This window comes from Aphelocoma coerulescens, chromosome 9, assembly GCF_041296385.1.
Source record: "Aphelocoma coerulescens isolate FSJ_1873_10779 chromosome 9, UR_Acoe_1.0, whole genome shotgun sequence".
In the NCBI taxonomy this organism is placed as follows: Eukaryota; Metazoa; Chordata; class Aves; order Passeriformes; family Corvidae; genus Aphelocoma; species Aphelocoma coerulescens.
Genome location: NC_091023.1, coordinates 22,635,184 through 22,657,188, shown reverse-complemented (window position 1 = coordinate 22,657,188; position 22,005 = coordinate 22,635,184). Strand labels below are relative to the sequence as shown.

General features: G+C 47.8%; 1 protein-coding gene and 1 long non-coding RNA gene across 3 annotated transcripts in view; one reads left to right on the top strand and one right to left on the bottom strand.

The window, feature by feature from the left end:
- SLC7A14 (solute carrier family 7 member 14) overlaps positions 1-4,986 on the bottom strand; it is a 30,743-nt gene extending 25,757 nt beyond the window's left edge. For both annotated transcript variants that reach the window (XR_011152686.1, XM_069024256.1), the window contains exon 1: positions 4,897-4,986. The gene's annotated coding sequence lies outside the window, so the exon portion shown is untranslated. The remainder of the gene's footprint in view (positions 1-4,896) is intronic.
- An 11,846-nt stretch (positions 4,987-16,832) lies between these two features.
- LOC138114605 (uncharacterized) overlaps positions 16,833-22,005 on the top strand; it is a 33,165-nt gene continuing 27,992 nt past the window's right edge. Inside the window, exon 1 of the long non-coding RNA XR_011152687.1 lies at positions 16,833-16,935. This is a non-coding gene — a long non-coding RNA (uncharacterized lncRNA). The remainder of the gene's footprint in view (positions 16,936-22,005) is intronic.

Here is a 22,005-nt window from a genome sequence, read left to right as displayed (position 1 = left end):
CGGTTGTTTAATGAGTGGAACACACCTGCTGTTGCCCAGGTGTCTTAGACAAGGCTCTGGAGTATCCAGATGCTTCCTGAGCACGTTGCTTTGGGGCTGGAGCGGCACAAGACCTGTGCCCAAAGCTTCCTGCCTGTTCCCTGAGAGTGAAGGATAGCCAGGAGAGGCAAATATTCTCTTCACTACTAGCCCAAATCCTACCTGGAGCCATTGCTGAGCACCACGGGGCAGTGGCTCATCTAGCACGACTCAACAGGTCCATCATTAAGACCTGGGTCAATGGTGCTCAGGCACAGGTTTAAAGCCAAGTTTTAATTGTGCTGCTGTGGGTGGAATGCGCCCAGGTGTGCAAGTGATGCACAAAGGGGTCTATCCACCCTCAGCTTTAAAAAACTTCATTGAGGAAGGCTCAGCCCACACTCAGGGAGCTGAAGATGTGCAGGAGGAATGGACCAAACCACTAACTGAGGTCATGGTCACCCACAAACACGAGCCAATGGCTGCTGAGAGGGGCTGCCCTAAGCCCACACGTGTGGTTTCATAGATGTTTACTGAAGTTTTGACACAGATACACCCATAGACAGTTGTAGCATGGAAACAGAAACCCTTTTCCCTGTAGGCAGCAAGCCACTTTGATCCTGTACCTCTGTCCCCTCAGAATTAGGACGTGGTGCTGGAAGTACATGTGCTGCAAAAGCTCTTCTTCTGTTCACCTGTCAGGTGGATTTAATTTATGGTATCATGGCTTTCAATGAATTATTGATACAGTGACTGTGCAGAGGAACAGAAACAATAGTCATGTGCTGCGTGGCTCCACCCCTCTGGCTTTGTTTCATAAGTGCCTGCGCTTCACCCTGACAGTTTTATTGTGGGAAAAAATAGTTTTCTCTTAGAGATGTTCCAGCCTGGTGACAGCAAGGGATGGGCTGTGGTGGCAGCATAATGCTGGCCAGAGGACCCAGACCCCTGAAGATGATTGCAGAGTCTGGGAGCAAGACTGTTATTCAGTGAGCCAAGGAAACTCAAGAGAATTTTTCTCAATATACAAGAGAAAAATTGCTGTTTCCGTTTCTTTCAATTTTGGCATTTTCCCGTTGACAACTACAGCTTAGCTACGTCTCATTCCTTGTAAATGAAAAATGTCTGAGGAATCTCTGTGGATCTGACTCTGTTCCCATTTACACGTGGGTGGTTTAATGAGTTCAGCAGACTCACCCTGGACTGGGGTGAGACTCTCACCAGGTTTTCATATCCATAGGAAGCAGCTGGAAAATGCCTGCTGTATTTCTGGGCTCTGTATACTTTGCATCCCTAGATCTACTGTCTCTTACAGACTGACAAGCTCAGACCCAACCATGGCTTCATATACTGTAGAGGGCACAAATTTGGGAGTGATTTGGGGGTTTAAAATTTTTTTTAATTACTGTGAAAGTCACAAACACTGCCCCCCTGCTAATGTTGTTTTTGTGTGACATACAGATCCCACTGCCACACACAGCTGAAGAAGTATTGCCTTTGTTTTTACATTCTTATTTTTTAAATGTCTTAAAAATCCAAACAACATTTTGCTTAAATGTTATGATGATTATTTTATTAGCTCAGGTGCTCTGAAAGCAAAGTTTTGATTATTTAGGGGCTAAGAAGTCAGTTACAGACTGGTTTGTTATCATCTTTGTTTGCTTGGCTTCATGAAGAGCCCAGGACTGTGTTCATGTTTGTGTAAGTTCTTGCTGTCCTATTTTCTTGAATGTTGCAGGGCTTCAGAGGAAAACCATTAATTTAGCTATTAGGAGGTTTTCCTGTTCTCATTGAATTTTCTAGAAAATCTCCTGTTGTCTTTAAGGGAAGAAATCTTATTATATGTGCGTGATTTCAGAACTGAGAAAACAGACTGTCTTCAGAAGGAAGTAGTGTCAAATCAGCCTACAAATATATCCTTTGAAATAATTTTGGCTGGAATCCTTTCTGATATGATCCCATCTGAGACTCTGAAGTTACACAAAGAATAAACTTTCATCATTTTCATATAATCCAAAAAACATTAGAGAAGGATAAGCTATGTCTCGAATTGAGAGTCATGAATAACTCCCTGAGGAGACTGCTTCCCTTTACTGCAACATGCACAAAGATTCTTTTTGGGGAGAGTCAATTAATGAAACGAGTTGGAGAACTGGGGGATTCAAGATACAAGCTGGTCAGTCATTTGTTCTGCTCTTGGCATGTGGTTAAAAATCCCACCCACTGGGGTGGTTGTACTTATCTAGAGGAGTGGCTGGGGCACCTGGGAGTAAAGCTGTAACATCTCTGTGCCTTATTTGGGGAATTAAGGATCAAAGGTACCATTAAGTCCTCCGAGTTAATTCTGTCTGAGTCTCAGGCCATTAGTTCCCAGGCAATTGCTCCTGCAGGGAGCCCAATGACTTGCTTTGGCTAAGTTGCATATTTTGGGAGGACATCAAATCTTGACATAAACAGATGGAGAATCCAGCAGGTTTTCTGATGGTTCCTTCATCAGGTCATCAGCACTCCTCTGTTCAAAACTGTGATCCCTCCCTTAAATTGGAATGTTTTGGCTCTAGCATCTCAGCACTAGTGCATGTTGTGCCTCTCTTTGGCAGACGGAGGAATAACTCAGTGCCTGGTAATTTCTTTCTGCAGAGGCTCTTAGATTCAAGGATTCACATCACCTCCCACCCTGCTTTTTAATGGAGTGAGTTCTCAGGTGCTGTAATTTCTCCACTGTAAGGGCTTTTCTTTCCTTTTCTTTTTCCTTACTTCCAATTTTGTTGTCATTTTTGTTGATGTCTGCTGTACTCTAGCAGTCTGTTTTCAAGGGATGAGGTAAAATTTCCTTTCTACATCTCCACTTACTGAAGAGCAGCTAAACAAGCCTTTTTTTCCCTTGTTCTTGTTCAATGACTTGTCTTATCACAGCTATTGCATCTGTGCTGTCTTCTCAGATATGTACTGCACATTTGAGTCCATGTCAAGAGGACCCAAGATTCTTTGTTGGCACTATTTACGACTCATCAGTAACTGTTTTGTTGGAAAAGTTTACCACCTTTGATAGATGAAAATGGGAAATCAGACCTTGGACCTCTGCAAGACCCCCTAACTCTCTGTTCTCATGCAACAGGGATTCCCCATGGAGCAGCACATTTTAAGAACAGATACTGAGTTTAATCGAGGTAACTTTTCTCTCTAGTGTTGTTTTTGGCTTGTTTAAGGGTTTTTGTTTGTTTACAATATGTTTTTCAGCTCTGGTAAGTCACATGCCTTAGCAATGTGTACCAATAAAACAAACAAACGTAAATATCTTTAGCAATCAGGCTTTCAGTCTCATGACAGTTTTTGGGCAGTTAAACAAATGCCTTGGCATGCTGAAATGTACTTGCCTACTACTCAGGGACACTGGGAGAATTAATTACTTAATACGCTAGATTAAATCAGACATGGTTCTTTTGAGACAAAGATCTTCTCTGGGGTCGGCCAGACACGGCTTCCCCCTCGTCTCCAGGGTCGGTGCTGATTTCAGAAGCCCCGTGTTAGAGCACTCTCGGCACAGCCTGTGACAGGAGGGCACTAAGCCGATCTGTAGAAACTATCGTTTAATAGGCCACGAAACCGGGGCTGCAGAGCAGTTGTGACAACAGAGATTAGGCTTTTCAATAGTGCTGCTGGAGCACACCTCGCCGGGGCCGAGGCGGGCAGGCGGCTGGTACCAGGCAGTTCCAAAATACCCGTGCGGAATCAATAAACAGCACGGAGTCGGGGTGACGTAAAGAGGAAGCCAACTCCATTACCGGCCTCCAAGTCGCAGGGAGTTTTGCAGGCGACGGGGGGAGGACGGAGCCGTAACCGGGGCCCGTGTGCGGGGGCCAGCGGGGTCGCGGCGGGGCTGGGGCCGCTCCGTCGGGGCTTCAGCACCGCGGACAGCGCCCGCCGCCGCCACACGCGGGACCGACGCCCGAGCCGCCCCGGCGGGGGTCACCGGCCCCGAGGGTGTCACCGGCCCCGAGAGTGTCACCGGCCCCGCGGGGGTCACCGGCCCCGAGGGTGTCACCGGCCCCGAGAGTGTCACCGGCCCCGCGGGGGTCACCGGCCCCGAGGGTGTCACCGGCCCCGCGGGTGTCACCGGCCCCGCGGGGGTCACCGGCCCCGAGGGTGTCACCGGCCCCGCGTGTGTCATTGGCCCCGAAGGTGTCACCGGCCCCGAGGGTGTCACCGGCCCCGCGGGTGTCACCGGCCCCGAGGGTGTCACCAGCCCCGAGGGTGTCACCGGCCCCGCGGGTGTCACCGGCCCCGAGGGTGTCACCAGCCCCGAGGGTGTCACTGGCCCCGAGGCTGTCACCAGCCCCGCGGGTCCCACCTGCCCGCGCCCGCCTCCCCCGCTGTTTCCCCTCTGCTCGGATTCCCCTCAGTGCCCCCCTCCCGCAGCGTCCCGACCTTCCCGCAGCGTGTTCCGTGCGGTCACCTGTAGCGAGAGCTGTCGCTTCGCTCAGGCCACCCGGTATCCCTCCTTTCACTCCGTTTTTCCCCGTTTCCAATCAATCCCACGCCGTCAGCGCCGGCGCCCCCGCCTCCTCCCCGCCGCGGAGTGCCCCGACACTCCGTAAACACGGGGCCGCGCCGGGCCGGGGCAAGGGGATGCTGGAGCGGGCTGGGGTCCCCCGGGGCCGGTGCTCCGTGGCCCGGAGGAGCCGGCGCGCTCCCTTTGCCGAGCGGGGCAGAAACCCGGCTCCGTCTGCGTGGCGGGGGGGGGGGCCGCGGCCGCGCTCCCCGGCGGGGCGCCGGGCAGAGCTTCCCCGGGCTCGGCGCTCGTCCCCCGCACCCCGAGGGGCTCCGAGCAGCCCCCCGCACCCCTTTCCCTCCCCTCCCCGCGGAGCGGGCACTCACCGCCGGCGCGGAGGGCAGCGGGCGGGCGGTGCTGCGGGGCCGCCGCGGGCGCGCTCCCCGCGGGGGCGGCTGCGCTGCTGCAGCCGGCGGGGCGGGGGGGCTGCGCCGGCACCGCCGACCCCGGCTCCCGGCCGCGCACGCAGGGCGGAGAGAGGGGGGAGGGATGGATGGAGGGAGAGAGGGATGGAAGGAGGAGGGATGGAGGGAGGGAGGAGGGCGCTGCAGCTCCTCAATTATTCATCGCTTCCCCTCCCCGCCTGCCGCATGTGACCGCCGGCAATACCCACGGGCCGTGCCAGCCCCGGGAGACCTCCCTGCACGGAGCTGCCACCCCCATGGCCACCTCCTGTCCCAGCGAGTCCTCTCTGCCTGTCCAAGTGTCCTGAGGGCTGCGGGTGGCCTCCCCCAAACTGTCTGGCCGCTGAAAATAACACTCCTGGCTGCCTTCTCCAGCGCAGGGCTTTCCTCACCCCAGGGACAGAGCATGGGGAACCTCGTTTTTGTTTTCTCCTTGAGCTGCACTGTGAGATTTAGGTGCTAATGCTGTAATTCGGGAACAGACAGAATTCGGACTAAAATAATGCCTCATGCATTGCAGCATGCTGTGCTGTCCAGCCCTCTGCACGGCCCAGATGGGAGGAGTTAGGTATCAGGTGCAGGATATATTTAATATTTTTTACTCATAGCTACTTTAGAGGATAGCTGGAATTCATGTTCAAGATTATTCTTTTTGCAGTTTTGTTTCTCAATTTCTGTAGTTTGGTTTGTTCTAAAAACACTCCCTGTCTGTATCTCTATTGTACCATTTAAACATCAAATCCAAACTGGGTTGATCTCCAGTGGTGCCTGGCGAGGATCTGCTTTCAGTCTCTGTTACAGCTTCATTCTATAGCTTCTAACAGGACCTATTCCCAACGAGGGCTGTGTCTCGAGCAGAGACAAACTTTTCATTCTCCAAATACTGAAATAAATCTCTGCTGATAAAAATTTAAGATGGGATCCTTCAGTTCAACCAGCTCAGTTCAGAAGCCAATGTCTGCCTAACATGAGTGACCCCGACAGGAGCTGCATCAATGGCAGTGACCTTCTGGGGACATACAGACAGTGACATCGCACAGATAAACACGGACAGGGTGGGGGTTGGACTAGATGACCTTTAAAAGTCCCTTCCAACCCAAACTATTCTGTGATTCTGTATCCATGATCCTGTCTTTGGCCAGGATAGCGGACCACACGTCATCTCCGATTTCCTTTCCAGCCTTGACTTCTGTGGCAGCTTCTGTGTCTTTCCAGATGAGTGCCATAATCTTCCCAGTTTCTCACCAGACTCCTTCCTCTCTCCAACTCAGCTTTACCTTGGTCTCTTCCCTCCCTCACAGAAGTCTCCTTGCAGTCCTTCTCTTCCCAAATAGGCATAGAAAAGATATCTCCCAGGTTACTGCTGGCCAGCAGAAGGTGTCATCACAGGATGACAGGATGCTCTGTTCCCTTCCTGCCACTCTGGCCACCACACATCACGTTGTACAGCACAGAGCCAAAGTGCAGTCAGCTGATTGCCTTCCTCACAACCAGCGGTTTTGAAACCCTGCTTTTATTCTTTTCCTTATTCTTTGATTGCCTGAAAGCAACATGCAGAGCTGCAGCTGCTCTCCTGTCCTTGTCTGTGGTCCCCATGCTTCCCATTTGGTTGTTGTTTCTCTTCACATTCACTGCCTTCCCTCGGCTGCTTTTGCTCAGTCCCTGGACACTGGATACAGCTGTGGATGGCTGATATTAGGAGCTTCCCTTGGACTACATCTGTGCAAAAGAGAAAACCTTGTCCCTTTGTTATTCCATCTTGTTTTGCTTCACTTTTAAGACCGTGGTGAACTCCAGCTGACAGCGCCACCAGCCTTTTGTGTTCCCATGCAACCCCTCGGTGCTTGTAGAGTGTGTGAGTAAAGGGCATGGGCCGGCGTGTTTCTGAAAGGATTGGCAGTGTGGCCAAGTTTTAGGGGGATTTACCCATGTGTGTGGGTTCAGAATAATTTGATTCATATTTATTAATTGGGGCTGGTGTACCAGAGCATGGGCAGTTTCGTTGGTAGCAGCAGAGAGGGACTTTTGTGTCCTCTTAAAATCATCGTGCAGTACCATGATATCACCACCATCTTCCACCTTCCCTCTACTGCTCAGAGATCCTGCTCCAGAAGACTTTGCTGTTTTATAGCTTTCCAGATCCTGTTTTATCCCAGCCTTGATCCCCTTTTTATAAGGTTTCCTCTGTTTAATCCAGTGGCACGTGCTGTTAGCTACGCACAACAACCTGCCACCACCTTGAGTAAAAAATGTTGCAAATGTTTTGTCAGAGGATCACTTAAGCTCTTTCTCATTAATCTTTACCCTGTTCTCATGAGTTTTGTAACTTCCAATCTTGAATTTTTACAGCTACCCCTCTAATGGTTCTCTTCAGGTTGATTAAACGTAGATGAAGAACTGAATGAGGACAAGTTACTCTCTCAACAAGTCCCATCAGTGAGGTCACCCTCAGATTAAGGTGAAATTTTCCATGGCAGCCAAGCACATGATGATACATTTACAGCAGAATTTCTTCTGTCCCCAGGCACTGTCTAATTTCTAGAACAAACTAAGTTCTGCCCACTTTTCTGTAGCAAGTGGCCATCCGACTGGTCATTTAAATACTTAATCCTATTTTGAATTTGACCAAGGCTTTGGCCTCAATAACACCTTGTAGCAGGGGTCTCCACCAGCTGCTATCTCATTGTCTTGGCTGTTTTTCTTATCAACATCAAATTTGGCCATTCCAATTTCATGGGACATAATTTTCTTTTTCTATGACTCTAAATACAGAGAGAGAACAAGCCAGCAAAAGCTGCCCTATTGACTTTCTTTCTTACTTTTACGAAAATGTTTGTTTACCTCTCATAGTCCCCTCACACTTGTCTCATCTGTGACTAATTAATCATGTCGTTTAAATACCACAGTTCCTTCTTTTCTGGGTTATCTCTTTGTCTACACAGCTTTGTGTGCAAACAGTCAACATCTCTTGGCCTGCTGACCCCTAGATTCTTCTAGGGCTTCCAGCATCCTCACCTTATCAGCTGTCTTTCCCTCCATGAAATCTCCTCAGAGAGGAAGGGATCATCCCCAGTTCCATTAGTTTGATGAGTTTTCCTCAGTGCTGTTTCTCAAAATGTTTTGACATCCTCGAAACTGACTAATGGAATGTTCAAGACAAAGCTTGGGTTCCCCTTGAATTTACATTGGGGTCCCAATGTGTGTGCTTGGTCACTCCATGACATTTTTGTCAGTTTTACAAAAGTGCACTGATTTGGGTTATGTTTCCAGAGAAAAAAGTTATTTGAAGCTAAGAGGGAGAAGCTGCAGCACCTTTCCTGTGCCGTTTGTGTGTCCATATGTGCTGGCTGCCATCCCTCCAGCAGCCTCTGTTAGATGAGCAGGGCTGAAGGCACAGCACATCACACTCCTATCATTTAGTGAAGGTGGTTGGAGAGTGTCAGCTGTCTGTCAGGAATGACTGATACTTCATAGAAAAGCACTTCTGTCTGCAAGCACCCAGCTGTACAGGGACATCATAGAAAGCAGCCACTGGGATGTAGTGATGGGAGCTGGTTACTTCTCCACCTGCTTGCTCTGCATGTCCAGTGGCTCGTGTCCATGGCTCTGACAAGTGTTTTCTCTTTGATTTGGTCTGTAGCATCACAAGCCATCTCCCAGAAGAGCAGTATCTCCCAGATGTCCACTGCAAAGTTCAGCTGATAGTGTCTCTGAGCAGAGACCAGGTGGAGTCCTGCAGAGGTACTGGAATTTTTAGAAACATTTCCAGGATGCTTGACCTCCCTTTTTCTTCCTTTTGCATCGGCTGGAACCTCAGTGAGTACCTATAGGCGTCAGAGAGATGGCGGCATCCATTTAGCAGGATAAGAAGGATTAATCTTGCTGTCTCATCTGATGACTCGTACCACAATGAATACCAGCATGATGAAGAAGAGTTCTGTCACTAAAGCCCTGACTTGAGATTCATAAAACCTCACTTGAGTTACTGGCTCTGCAACAGGAGTCCTGGGTGAGCTTCGGAGTTCTTTGCATCCCAGTGATATGAAATGACATTGGAAGGATTGCCCAGTCTCAGGGAGTGAGCTGGCTGCACAGGCTCTAATTTCTTTGGGCGAGGAGCTGTCTCTAAATGTTTTATGGGATCGTGACCTCAGTGGGGCAGTCCAGCTGGATGGTGCCATTATCTGGGCAGGTGAAAGAAAGTGCCTGGAGTAGTGAGCTGGGCCTCCCTGACCCCATGAGCTCTTACCCTGATGCACAGGGACTGCAGCCCTGACACTGCTGGGCAGGGGATGAGCCCAGCACTCACAGGGCCCCCCCCACATCCATTATTTAAATTACTTGTCTGTGGTGGAACTGGCTATGGGTTTAATTTATGCTTAAGGCAATGGAAAGGATTATTCTGGGGTTATTCTGCATTGCTAAGAGGCATCTTGGACAGGTTGAAAGGAAACATCCACAGGGATGTTTCTCATAAACCCGTATCAGGCGCTTCCCTTTGCATCAGAGGGGAATCTCAGTGGTACGTGGGCACAAACAGAAACTGGGGCAAAATCCCAGCCCAGCAAACCCCAGGAGTGCTTTGCTATTTGGTGTTATCCAGCTAAAATTTCTCCCAGCCCCTTTCTTTCTTGCTCTGTATCATCCATGTCAGGTTGAGCAGAGAAGATGGATAATGCATCCATCAGACACATTTGCTGCTCAGAGACACACGGGGTGATGGAGCATTAAATAAATCCCTTTGAAATCCCCACGCAAACAAACAGTCCAAGCCTAGCTCCAGCATGAGCTGTGGCCTCTCCCCTGGCTGGAGGCTGTCACTGGTGCGTGCAAAAGCAGTGATGCCCTTTGGCTGTGCCATCACCATCCCCAGCAGGGAGCTCCTACTGGTACTGAGACAGCAGCCTTAACCTTGGCCACAGACACACCAAGAACTCTGTGATGGGGCTGGGGGTTGCGTGGGGTGGGGACACCTGTGGGGACACCCCACACTGGGGAGCTGCAGTCCCCAGTGGGGCTGCCCTTCCTGCACTGGGACAGGGGCTGCAGACCTGTCTGGGGGGAGGCTGGGATAAAGCAGCTGCCAGCGAGAGGGGATTAAATGATTCAGTGTTTGGAGGCTGCTGCCTTATTTAAAGGACCACACACTATTTTTTTTCTTATTCAGAGAAGCCTGCTTTTAATAACCAAACCAGACAGAAGTCTCATTTTTGCCTTCTCAGCTTCTTCATATCATGGTTTAATATGAATCTTTTGGGCCACTGTGTAGCCTTTAAGTGGGACCTGTCCATCCAGGCCTCACCGTGTATGCTGCGATGATTATGGATTAATCAAGGGATACTTGATCAGTTCCTGCTGTCCTGAAGGTGGGTTTAGCTCATCTGGATTTTGATTAAAGTCATAAGGTGAAGCTGGTGGCAGGATTTGGTCTTAGTTGTCTGTTCTGAGAGTAGCAGATAAAGTAACAGCACAATGAAGGTACCAGTGCAGGGACATTCAATGGATCTGTTGGCAGATCATACACAGGATGTGACTCTGGATATAGAGTTGTCAAAGAACAACATCTCTGCTCTAGGCATGAGTGTGGCATCCACTTGGATGCTCCCCAGAAAAGCAGCACTTACTTGATGTCTTTCAGCCCCCCAAAATCTACCAGCCATGCTGAGTTTGATGGGATGTGCCACATGGAGCCTGTACCGGCTGACACTGACTCGTCTGGTGGTTCAGTGTGGTGGGTCCTGGTGTTTGCCGCCCATCACGTGCCCCGTAAAGATGTGCCTCTGACACTGAGAGGACTGCTTGTCTTAGCTGCTTACTGATCTCAGTAAAGCTGTGGTTCTAGCAGGAGCCATGCTGGGCTACTTTTAGGCAGAAACTCACTCTTATCAATGCAAAGCTTGGAGATCTTCTTTATGATTTGCTATAGGAGCAGGTGCTGTAAATTTGTTAACAGTGTGGGAATGCTTTGAGGACGCGGCTTTGGCAAGAGGATACACAGCCTGGTTCACCTGCAATGAGCAGGGGGCAGGGAAGACGTGCTGCCACAGGGCTTATTCATAGAATCACAGAGAAGTTTGGGTTGGAAGAGACTTTAAACACCATGTCATTCCAACCCCCTGCCATGGGCAGGAACACCTTCCACCAGACCAGGTTGCTCCAAGGCCCAACTTGGCCTTGAACAGTTCAAGGGAGTTCTGGGAGGCTGCTGAGGGCTGACTTGCTCTGCTGTGGTGCTGCACACACCAGACTGTGTTTGATCTCCACAACTCTCCCCTGCTGCCTCTCATGGCCCCCATCTTGAATTCATTTCAGTTGTCCATCACCTGTACCTTGTTTTAGATGGCTGGGAGAGCCAGGCTCTGGGTGGGCAGTGCTGCATCAAGGGCTAGGGAGCACCCACGAGCTGCTTGTCCCCAGTGTGACACACTATGGTGACAGGTCCAGCTTAGTCTCAGCTGGGCTGTCCACACACGGGAGAAGCAGTTTGTGTTGTCCTCAGTAACAGCAGTGTTACCCACAGTATTTCTTTTGGGTCCATACACAAAAGGTCACTCACTACTGCTGAGAATGCCAGGTTAAATCAGTGGTCTGCAGAATATTCTACCATTTGCTTGCCAGATTTGACCCAGAGACTGAACTGTTTCTGCTTGGATAAAAAATAAAACAAAACATTTTTTTTTCTGGGGAAGGAAAAAAGAAAGATATCTGAATGCTTCCTGAGCATCATAGCTGGCTGTGTGATTTATCCGTCTTGCTAATAATAATGGACAGGGCTTTGCCCATCCCAGGGTTTGATGAGAGGCTGCTGTTTGTGTGAGTGCATTTGCTTTGCATGCAAATAAGAGGGTTTGTTGTCTGTTGTTTGTTTTTCACAAAAGTGCCGCTTTTTGCGTGCCCAGAATAACCGCTGCTGTCCCAGGAGCAGGCCTTGTGGGACGGGGAAGGTTTATAAACATCCCAGGGTCTGAAGCTCAGTAGCATCAGCTGTTCAGCAGGAGAGCATTGCACATCTGCTCTGAAACCAACAGCACTGCAGAACAAAAGAGGACGATATTGATCTGATAGTTTGTTGTCATTGACATTTCCATTGATGTACTCTTCCCCGATGATTTCTTACTGCTAAAGCCAAGGGTCAGCGCTGGGAAGGGTCAGCACTGAAGGCAAAAGCCTTATCCACATGTGCACCATGGTGCAATTTTCCTTGGACTAAACGCAGCTTCTCAGTTGAAGCTCAGCCAAGATATTTTAGCTGGGTCATTCCAGGTCTGTTCAACCTGATTTTGCATGTCAGCTGAAGGACGAGGAGCCAAAGCACACACCTCTGAAGTCACAGTGGATTTAATATCGTAATGCAGCCTTGGCCGAGTGCTGCTTGGAAAAGCAGAGCGGCATGGATTGAATTACCTGCAGCATATTAGCTGAAATCTCCTATTCAAGACCCGCAGGGGCTGGTGCAGCTCAGCTTTCGGGGGAGGTTGATAAGATCATAGCCTGCAGTAGCATAGTTTTAGGTTTTAGTTTGGCATTCATTATATCCTTATCAGCGATCGGGGTCCTGGCTCGATTACGAGCTGCTAGTGGGATCTCAGCCCTGTGGCTGCCCGATGCCCTGGCTTTGGAGCAATGCCTTGCCATGTGTCAGGTCCCTTGCACAGGTCCCTTTACCTGGGCAACCATCCTTTGCTGACCTTTTGTTGATACACGGGGAAGTGCTGTTCTTAGGAGTACCCCAAAGAAGCTTTAAAAGTAAAGGAAAAGAAGGAACGCGTGCCAGATGGCTTCTCTAGAAAACAAAGATCGGACTTTCAATAGTTTGTGTATCTTCTACTAACTTAAAATAGCTCCTCTCTGTTTGTTGAGGCAAATAAGACAAGACATTAATATGTGCATCCCAGCAGTAAATAGGTTTCAAGTAAGGTTCTATAGAGCTGGGGGAGGATATTAGGACAGCGTGTTTTTCATCATTGATGTGACAGCTAGCATGCAAAAGACTCACAGTGCAGGGAAAGGACTGGAAAACTGAGGAAAAAACAAGTTTTTCACAGAAAAAACCCTGTCGATCCAGAATGTAAATCAAGTACTGGGTTTGTGTCTGGTTCCATGAGATCTAGTGCTAAAAGCACGTGTTTTGATGAACTGGTTCAGGAGTGGGCCAGGTGTAGACATAGTGTATCTCTGGAAATCAGGTGGAATGTACATAAATAAAATGCTGCTTGCATTGACCCGTTCTGCTGCCTTTTTTTTAATTTATTTTTGTTTTCCTGGCCCTTGATGTTGCACATTTATAAAGACAGGCTTTTGGAAATTACATATCATGGAAAAATCCACTGGGCTTTTCCACAGAGGAGTTAATGGCTTTTATGAAAAGATGTACCTAATGTGAGGTGATGTTTTCAGTCTCATGAAACCAGCACTGAGCAGAGCTGGAAACGAGAGCTGAAGCAGGAGCTGGTGCCATCTCTTCCATGCAGGGCACAAGGGAAAATGAAGGGGTTTGCTTTGTTTCTTGATTTTGGGTACAGTGAAGTAGATTTCAGTAAAAAAAACAGGATGAGTGAATGAACAATTTCTTAATGTATCCAGTCAGTAAAAGAGAAACAACCACATCAATTAGACAAACCAGATTAATGCTCAGGGTGTGTCCCTGCTGCCCACATAAAGCATCGACAGCCCGGCTTCTGCTCAAACACACCCTCATAAACCCAGGCAATGGCTGATCTATATTTACCTTCTTGATTTATGAGAACAGAGACCAGCAGGGACTGAAGAAGATGATTCAGTCATGTTTCTCCTGGCTTATACAACTCCTGGTTAGGAAAGGCCGCCTGTTGCACTCAGGGGAAGGGGCGAGGGAAAGCCCCCTCCTCCCACCCCCTCTCCAGCTCCTTGAGAGGGATGTGAATCTTCAGTGGTCCTTACCCCCCAGGGCTGGAGATGGCATTTACATCCTGGATCACCGCAGACTCATGTGGGTGTTGTGTTTGACTTGCTCTGTGAAAACACGGTATTTGAGCTGCATTTTGATGACCTGCATCGAACCGTGAGCCACGGCTGTGGGCTCACTGCCCTGCTGCAGGGCAAGGGGCTGTGCCACAGCTCCATGGCCTCTCTGAGGACAACAGGGACCCCAGGTGCTCCAGTGTGGCTGGGGGCTTGGCAGGGTGGACAAGGTAACAAGAGGTAGCTGTTAACCAAACAAGAGCATGGGGAAACCAGCAGACAAACCAAAGCAGCAGAGGAATCATGGAGCACTACAAAGGGAAGGAGGAGAAACCCTCTGTGCAGAGTTCATCGTTGTCATCTTTCAGATTTGCAGCATCACAACTAATTATAAAATGCTAATGCTTCAGTGTTTTCCCACTAGCCTAATAAAAAATGGTTTTAATCCCCATTTCTTGTTTCCATTCTGTTTGTGCTGGTGCTGGGCTGATGGGTGCAGCACTGAGAACAGGGAATGGCCTCTGGGTCTTTCCCACTGGGAAGGATCAGGCTGAGGGACCAGGGACAAAGCTGCTCTGTGCTTCTTGGAAATGGTAACCAGTGGCTGCTGACCCAAAAGCTGCTTCTGTGTGGTGGCACTGGTCACCCCAGGGCACAGTGGGGACCTGCCTGCACAGGAGCAGCCCCACAGCAGGAGGAGCAGGAGCACTGATGGCAGAGGAAGGAATTAAGCCCAAGATCTATGCTTTAAGGAGAAATTTAAATCGGTCTTCTGTTAACAACTTTATTGTGCTGATACAGGATTATTTCTAGTCTGAGATCTGAATGGAGACTTGGCTGCTAATTTTAGCATTACGGAATTTCCTGAGGTGTTTTTATTACACAAATTGGAGTAAGAAAAGTTATGCATAATGAAATTTTGCTGTAGGACAGCACATACTGTAGTGTGAAACAGTTATTTAACCACCACCACCCCACACTAATGTGTGTATAAACAGGCTTCACCCAGCTTGAATTGCCACTTTCCCATTCACCAGGGAGCACGAGCTGCCTGATGCCCTGTGCCACACACAGTGCCTGACACCACCAGTTCCTTAAATACACTACAGATGGACATGCCTGCAGGCAATTTTTATCCTCTTGTGCCCACACCAAATCACAAAGTCAGTTTATCCTGGGCCTTTTATGGAGTTTCTGGTGCTCAAGCATACAGGAGAGGACTCAGGAAGATGTGGTTTGCTGGGTTTTCCATTCTTTTTAGTGCAGACTCTGGAAATAGCAGTCTAGGAGTGTAATATCCCTTTTCCTGCTGGGCATTGGTCTGGAGGTGTGCTGTGCTTCAACAGAGTTGCTGTGGAGCATCCCTGGCCACTGCTGGGTGACTTATCCCTTGTCTCTCTCCATCAGCTGGTCTTTGGAAAGGTGGGTAATGAATAAGGAGCATTGGCTTTGACAATACGTCTGTTTTCCTTCTTATTTTTCTAAGCAAGAAACCCCGGTGATTTGTTGACACAGAACAAGTAACAGTTCATTTGCAACTCCCCAAATGAAGCTAAATTATTCTGAATAAATTAAACATTAAAACAGCATCTGAGCAAACCCAGTCTCCTGATAGAGTTTAGTCCTACTTGGAAATGCAGACGTGCAGCCTAATGGGTTCCTCAAAGATAGCCAATGTCAGCCCTTACCCTCACAATTCCCTATATGTAGGACTTATCCAAGCCTATCCTCCTTTTTTTTCCTGGCTTTTCCATGACTTACAAGATATTATTTCCTGCTGGCAGTTGGATTGTCTGAGTATTTCCCAGTCAGAGCATGCTCACAAGTGGAATACCACCAGTCGGTCTCATCACACAGCAGCACGGCCCTGGATTGATGAAAACAGATGAACACTTAAATTGAAGAGTCATTTGACATTGTGCAGTTAAAGGAAATGTTTCTCCTTATGATAATTAATGATTCTTGAAGGCAGGGGGGAGCAGGGGATGGGCAGCCCAGGGTGCTGCTGGCCAGGGAGGTGAGCGGGCAGGGGAACCTATCACCGGCTCCTCACTGCAGGAAAAGCAGCGGATATCCGTGGGAAGGAAAGAAATGCTACCCGAGAGTGAAGCAGAAATCTAGAGCCGCCTTAGCAATCTCCGAGGAAATTTGTGATTTTGCCTCGGTAGGAAGGATCACCGGGTAATACGCGCCCGTCAGCGGGTGCCAAGTGGCCAAATCTGGCAGCGGAGACGTGCTTAAATCAGAGTTGAATTTGCCTGCTTGTTCTGCTTTATTGGTGCCCTTCCCCGACTTTCCCCCCTGTCGAGGCTGTAATTTCTGTCAAAATGCAGCTGCAGAGCTCCGCATTTTAATCCCGTGTAATTACAGTCCTCGGGAACTCGGTCATCCCCTGCATCAGCCATCATCCCTGTCCCCCCTGCCCCGGCAGAAGCAGACTGACGAGCTGTCACAGAAGGCGGCTGGAAGGGGGGAAGCCTTGTTCTCCTCAGGGGCCTTTCTTGTCCCCCCTGCTGTCATTTTCAGAGCTCTGACTCGAGGTTCGCTGCCACAGGGACAACCTCCTCCCCAGCATTCCCCCCCCGGGGCAGGGTGGGACACGAGAGCCACCCCAGTGCCACCTTCAAAGCAGCTGTGACTCAGCCTGGCGTTCGGGGGCTCTTTGTTTGGTTCGGAGGAGGATGAGTCACAGGAGCAGAGGCTCAGCTGGCAGGAATCAGCTGATGGCCTCACAAGTCGGCTCAGCTGGGCTGATTCACCCTGGTGGAGGGTCCTACCCACAGCCATCCCACCCACCCAGCTCCCGGCTGTGCTGGGTAAATACCGTCAGTACGGGGCAGCTGATCTGAGAGCTGCAATTAATCAAGGCAATTGTGATGGAGATAAATGGGGGAAAAAAAAAAAAAAGAAAAGAAAAAGGCCTTCCTGTTCCATTTAAAGATCTGGGAAAACCAGTTTTCTGTTATTAGTTCTCAGTGTACCCCAGTAGGATGTCTGGTGTCCTCCTTGTCCAGCAGTGTGGTAAGTGTGGGCCTGGGAGGGCTTGTAGCAAGCTTCTTCTTCTGTTCTTCAGTTCAAAATACTTTGCAGTAGAGGAAGAAAATGCTATCTATGAAACTTATTTTATTTATAAGGATGAGGATGGCAATTAGAATACAGAGAAAGCCAAGTAAAAAAAATAGTATTTCCAGCAGCTGTTTTGAGGAATATTCCTACTTTTATTTATTTTATCAGTGTATTGCTGTTGCTTCCCAATTCCTTCAATGTATTTAGTCCACACACTTGTCAATTTTCCTTGCTCTTTCAGCTGGGTTCTGTGTTCTCCTTCCCATCCTCTAAATCATGTCAGTTTGCTGCATCCCACGGATGATGCAGCTCAGAGTCAATAATCCTCTCCTGAAGAAATTGCTTCTAACAGGCTGGAGGCCCGACTGAACTAAAGACACCTACAGAGTGCTGTGTTTTCCTCTGGGCTCAGAGCACCTTCCAGTATAGGAGATGGGATGTGCTTTAGAAAGCAGCTCTCAGATGAGCTGTCCAAGAACTATCACCAATTAAAAATGCTTTTCTTGGTACTAATATAGAAGCAGAATTTCCTTTGCCTTTGTCAGGTTGGTTGTCAAATGTGCTGTTTGGTGCTGATGGGAAACAGCATCAGTCCTGTTCCCCTCCTGAACTGAAAAACAAGAGATTTTACATGAAGGAAGTGCAAGGGCAGAGTAGAACTATTGAAAGGTATCAATGTGGATACAACAGGTTGCAATCGTTGTGTGACACGGGATACAAAACAGCTTCATCTAGAACTGCTGCTGGTGGTAACTCTTGTCACACATGGACCCAAAGAACCTGATGTAAAAGCTGTGTTATTTATAGAACAGGCTGCAAAAGGGCACCTCTTTAAATCAAAATAAGTCCATTTGTCATTGTGATAAGCATTCCTGTTTGGCTGTGTGGACAGTAGATGTGCACCAACCCAAACTTTTTTAATGATAACAATGCTAAAGATGGAATAGAAAATTTTAGAAAAGACAAATTTTAACCGTTACTCAGGCTTTGATGGAAGACTTGTGTGGTAGCCACGAGAGACCTTACAAAAGAATGTTGTGAGCACAACTGTTGGCTTTTTGAGAAAGGACAAAAATGTAAAGTACATGGCAGAGAGTGAATAAAAACAAACCAAGTGTGGTCCTGCTGTCAAGTGTCCATTGCACGCAGGAGAGAGCGTGTGGCAAATGCAGCATTTTGCTGGCAGAATGCTCTTGTTGGGTCTGGAAATTCTTGTCAAAAGCTCAAAAAAATCAAGCAGCCCCCACTGAGTTCCTTGACCTTGGGATTAGGCAGGATGTAAAATAAGGAGGGCACAGACAGCCATAACTTGTTTCAGAAAAGTTATGCAGATTATGTTAAAATATGCGATTTAAAATATTAGTTCTGGCAGAGAGATTGCTGGAGTTTCGGTCAAGGGGAACAAATATTCAATAAATTAAAAAGTCAGGAGCTGGGTCTACAACAATTGCTTTGTAAGCAAATGTTGGCTTTTGTGGCTGGTGTGAGATGTGCTGGGGAAGGGATCCAGCTCAGCAGCGCTCCCGGGGTAGGCATGGCCATCATCAAATCCATCTGAAGGAACGGCTCAAGTTTGCACTTTTGTTGGCACTCGGGAACCTGACAAAGGTTTACCAACTCTTTTTATCCTTTTCTTTATACGTGGGAATCTTCCCAGAACAGAACTGTGGTCCATTTGCAAATGTAGGAGAAAAACTGATCAGAGCCCCCTCTATGCCAGTCCAGCATCATCATGAGCAAGGGTTAAATAGTATTTTAAAATTAAAAGTCATATCTAGTCCAAGAAGTGCATTTTATTTTTTTAGAAGCTTGTTGGTTGGGGTTTTTTGTTTGTTTGTTTTTTGTTGTTGTTTTTTTTTAATGCTGGAAATACACACATATTTGTTGCTTTCAAGGCAAAGTCTAGAATATCTAGTAATACTTCTTTTGTTATTTATCTGGTAAATCTGCAGTGCTGTTATTCACTATGGCTTTGTCTCCACAGGAAAAAGGAGACTATAAACTACAAGGAGGAGCTGGCAAAGAGAAGTCAGTTTTTGGCAGTGTAAATAATCTTTAATAGCAAGGGGAAATTTATAACATTTGAAAAATAAAAGATGGCTAAACAGTGGTAATTTCCTCTGTGTAGAAGGGCAGTGTTGTTTTGATTTTAATTTTAATTCTCCTCCCTGCTTCAACATTTCCAGAATATTGAACAGTTTCTTTTATTTTCTTAAAACTAATTTTTTTCCTGGTCTCCCACCTGAGCATCCAGTGGATGAGCTAAAAGAAGGAGAGTTCTGAACAGTGAGGGTGAGGTATATCCTAAAAATATGTGAAACGCCTTTTGGGCATGCAATATCATGATCTGGATGCATGTTTTCCACTGCCTCACAGGAGGCTGATCCATGGAAGTCATGTGGTCCAGATGGATTAAACTTCAACCAAACAGTGAGCAGAAATGAAGGAAAGAGAAGCAATAAGTACAGATAGCAATGAAAAAAATAACCTCTGGGTTTGGGTTTGTTTATTTAATTATCTCATTACTTGATCAATCTGATAAAGTGGCATTTTGACATCTGTGCTTGCTTTTCCCCCAAACTGAACCTACCTGCTCCCTGCCTGCAGCTGCCAGAGGGTTCCAGGCCTTTTCCAGCAGTCAAAGCCATCAGAGTTTTCCATTGATATTAGCCAGGAACAGGTGGTTGGCCAACACTTTGCTCTGGGGATGGCACAGCACTTCTGAGGTCTGAACCTGACCCCAGACCTTCAGGTCTGTGCCACCCTCTTCACAATGACCCACCCTCATGATGAACTTTTTACCCAGGGGAGCTTGGAGATGAACTCAGGAATGCTTGTGGAGGGATACTGATACACCAAGATCCTCTGGTCCTTAAAACAGCTACAAGAAGAGCAAAATAGACATCAAAGGTTTTACTTCTGTTTTCAAATTATTGAAATGACATTGGAGTGGGAGGCATTAGTCTTACACTGCTGAAGAACATTGAATTTGATTAGTCCTTCCTCCGCTTTTTTTCTGGCTCGGAAAATACCTATTTCTACTGCAGAAACAATTTATTTGCAGTGTGTAATAGCAGAGCACTGGGATGTGCTCTGTCCCCATTTTCAGATTTTGTGTTACGGAGAACAACTTCATTGCTTTTTCTTGCCTGAATATTTAACATTCACCTTCCTCTGTGATTTTTGCCACCTGAACATTTTTCATTTCTGTGGTTTTCAGCTGAACCTTTCTCATTTTGCACAGGCAGACAGTGATAGGACAAGAGGGAATGGTTCTAAACTAAAAGAGGAGAGATTTAGATTAGATATTTGGAAGAAATTCCTTGTTCAGAGCGTGATGATGCCCTGGCACAGGTTGCCCAGAGAAGCTGTGGCTGCCCCATCCCTGGAAGTGTCCAAGGCCAGGCTGGACAGGGCTTGGAGCAACCTGGGATAGTGGAAGGTGCCCCTGCCCATGGCAGGGGGTGGAATGAGATGAGCTTTAATGTCCCTTCCAACCCAAACCATTCCATGATTTCTGTATGAGAAGGAGATCACTGGCCTCATCTCACAGACAGAAGAGCAGTCCCTGGCTCTGCCCTGGCACTGGGGGGACCCCACCTTGCTCAGACAATGACTCCAGGTGAGATAAGGAGCTCCCAGGTCGTGGGGGTTGGGGAGACACTGGCAGCTCCCAGTCTGATTGCACAGCCTGCTGCGAATCCCTGTGGGGATTTACCCTGTTCCTTCCCAAAAGGTTAAGGAAACTGGGGACCCAGACAAAGCCAGCATGATGAGAGTCTGCTCTGTTTAACTGTGGGAAGATGTGAAGGGTGAGCTCGTCCATCACTGCTCTCAAGAGCAAAATATAATGATACAGAATTTCTTCTGGAGATATTGCCAAGCTGAGAACCCATCACTCACCCACAGTCTCTCCTCGCAGTAATTTTTCTTCTATTGAGTGCACAAAAAAAAAAAAGAAGAAAAATTTCTGTCTTGTCTAATGCAATTGCTTTGCTTCCCATCCCTGTTCAGTCCTGTGCTCAATGAATCCCTCAGGTTGTCAGGGCTGTGCTGAGAGTCCCCTCCTGCGGGTAAAGTCCCCTACCTGCTGGGTAGCACTGGAGATGAAGTCTCATATGTAACCACAGGTTTGGAACAGGAGGGCTGGGTAATGTTTTCCAGGATGACTTTGAGCAAAAAGTCCATGTGCTTGTCATAGTCTCTATAGGAGTAGCTGTAAATGCAGAAGGACTGTAGGGCAGTAGAAACCAAGAAATATTTATGGAGTGGCTGGAAGCAAGGTAGGGGGTTTGCAGATGGGCAACTATCAGTGATATCTGAGTGCTGGAAAGCTACACAGGACTGGCAGATGGCAGAAAGCATTTTAGAAAACATTTTGCTGTCCTAATCACTCTCTTTGCAGTCCATTGGACTCTGGTCAGAGACACTTTTGGGGCATGGCCTTAATACTCTGAAATAATAATACCAATTTAGTGATTGTAATAATGTAGTCAAAAGTAGCCAACACTTTCCTTTTGAGGTGTCAGGATGGAATATTTGACTGCCTTGCTCTTTTCCCCTGGAGTTATGGTTTTTCCTGACTTACGGTGCTGTTATTTATTTTCTTTATTTTTCTTTTTCAATTTTACATTGTAAAAGACCTGACTGATGTCAGTGGAGAATATCCCAGGCCTTTCAAGCAAGGCCAGCCCTGGCCAGAGTTCTGCTGATGCCTGGGAGGACCAGCCTGCACCAGCCCCTGGCCCACTTGGTGCATGCACAAAGCTTTTGTAGAGTGTAACAACACCATGCTGTGCTGTGCTAGGACTGTTCTGGAGGTAGGTAATATAACTCTGAGTTTCTGTGAGAGGAATGAAGAACTCTAAAGCACTTAAAATAGGTGAAGGAGGAGAGAATGAACCTTTTTCTCACAACAGCCTTGGCATGGGGTCACGAATTATTACTCATGGTTTGCCCAGCCCACTCTTCCATAATGTCTTTTCTTTTTTTCCCCTTTAAGTTTGAAAAGAGCTAGGTGTAGAT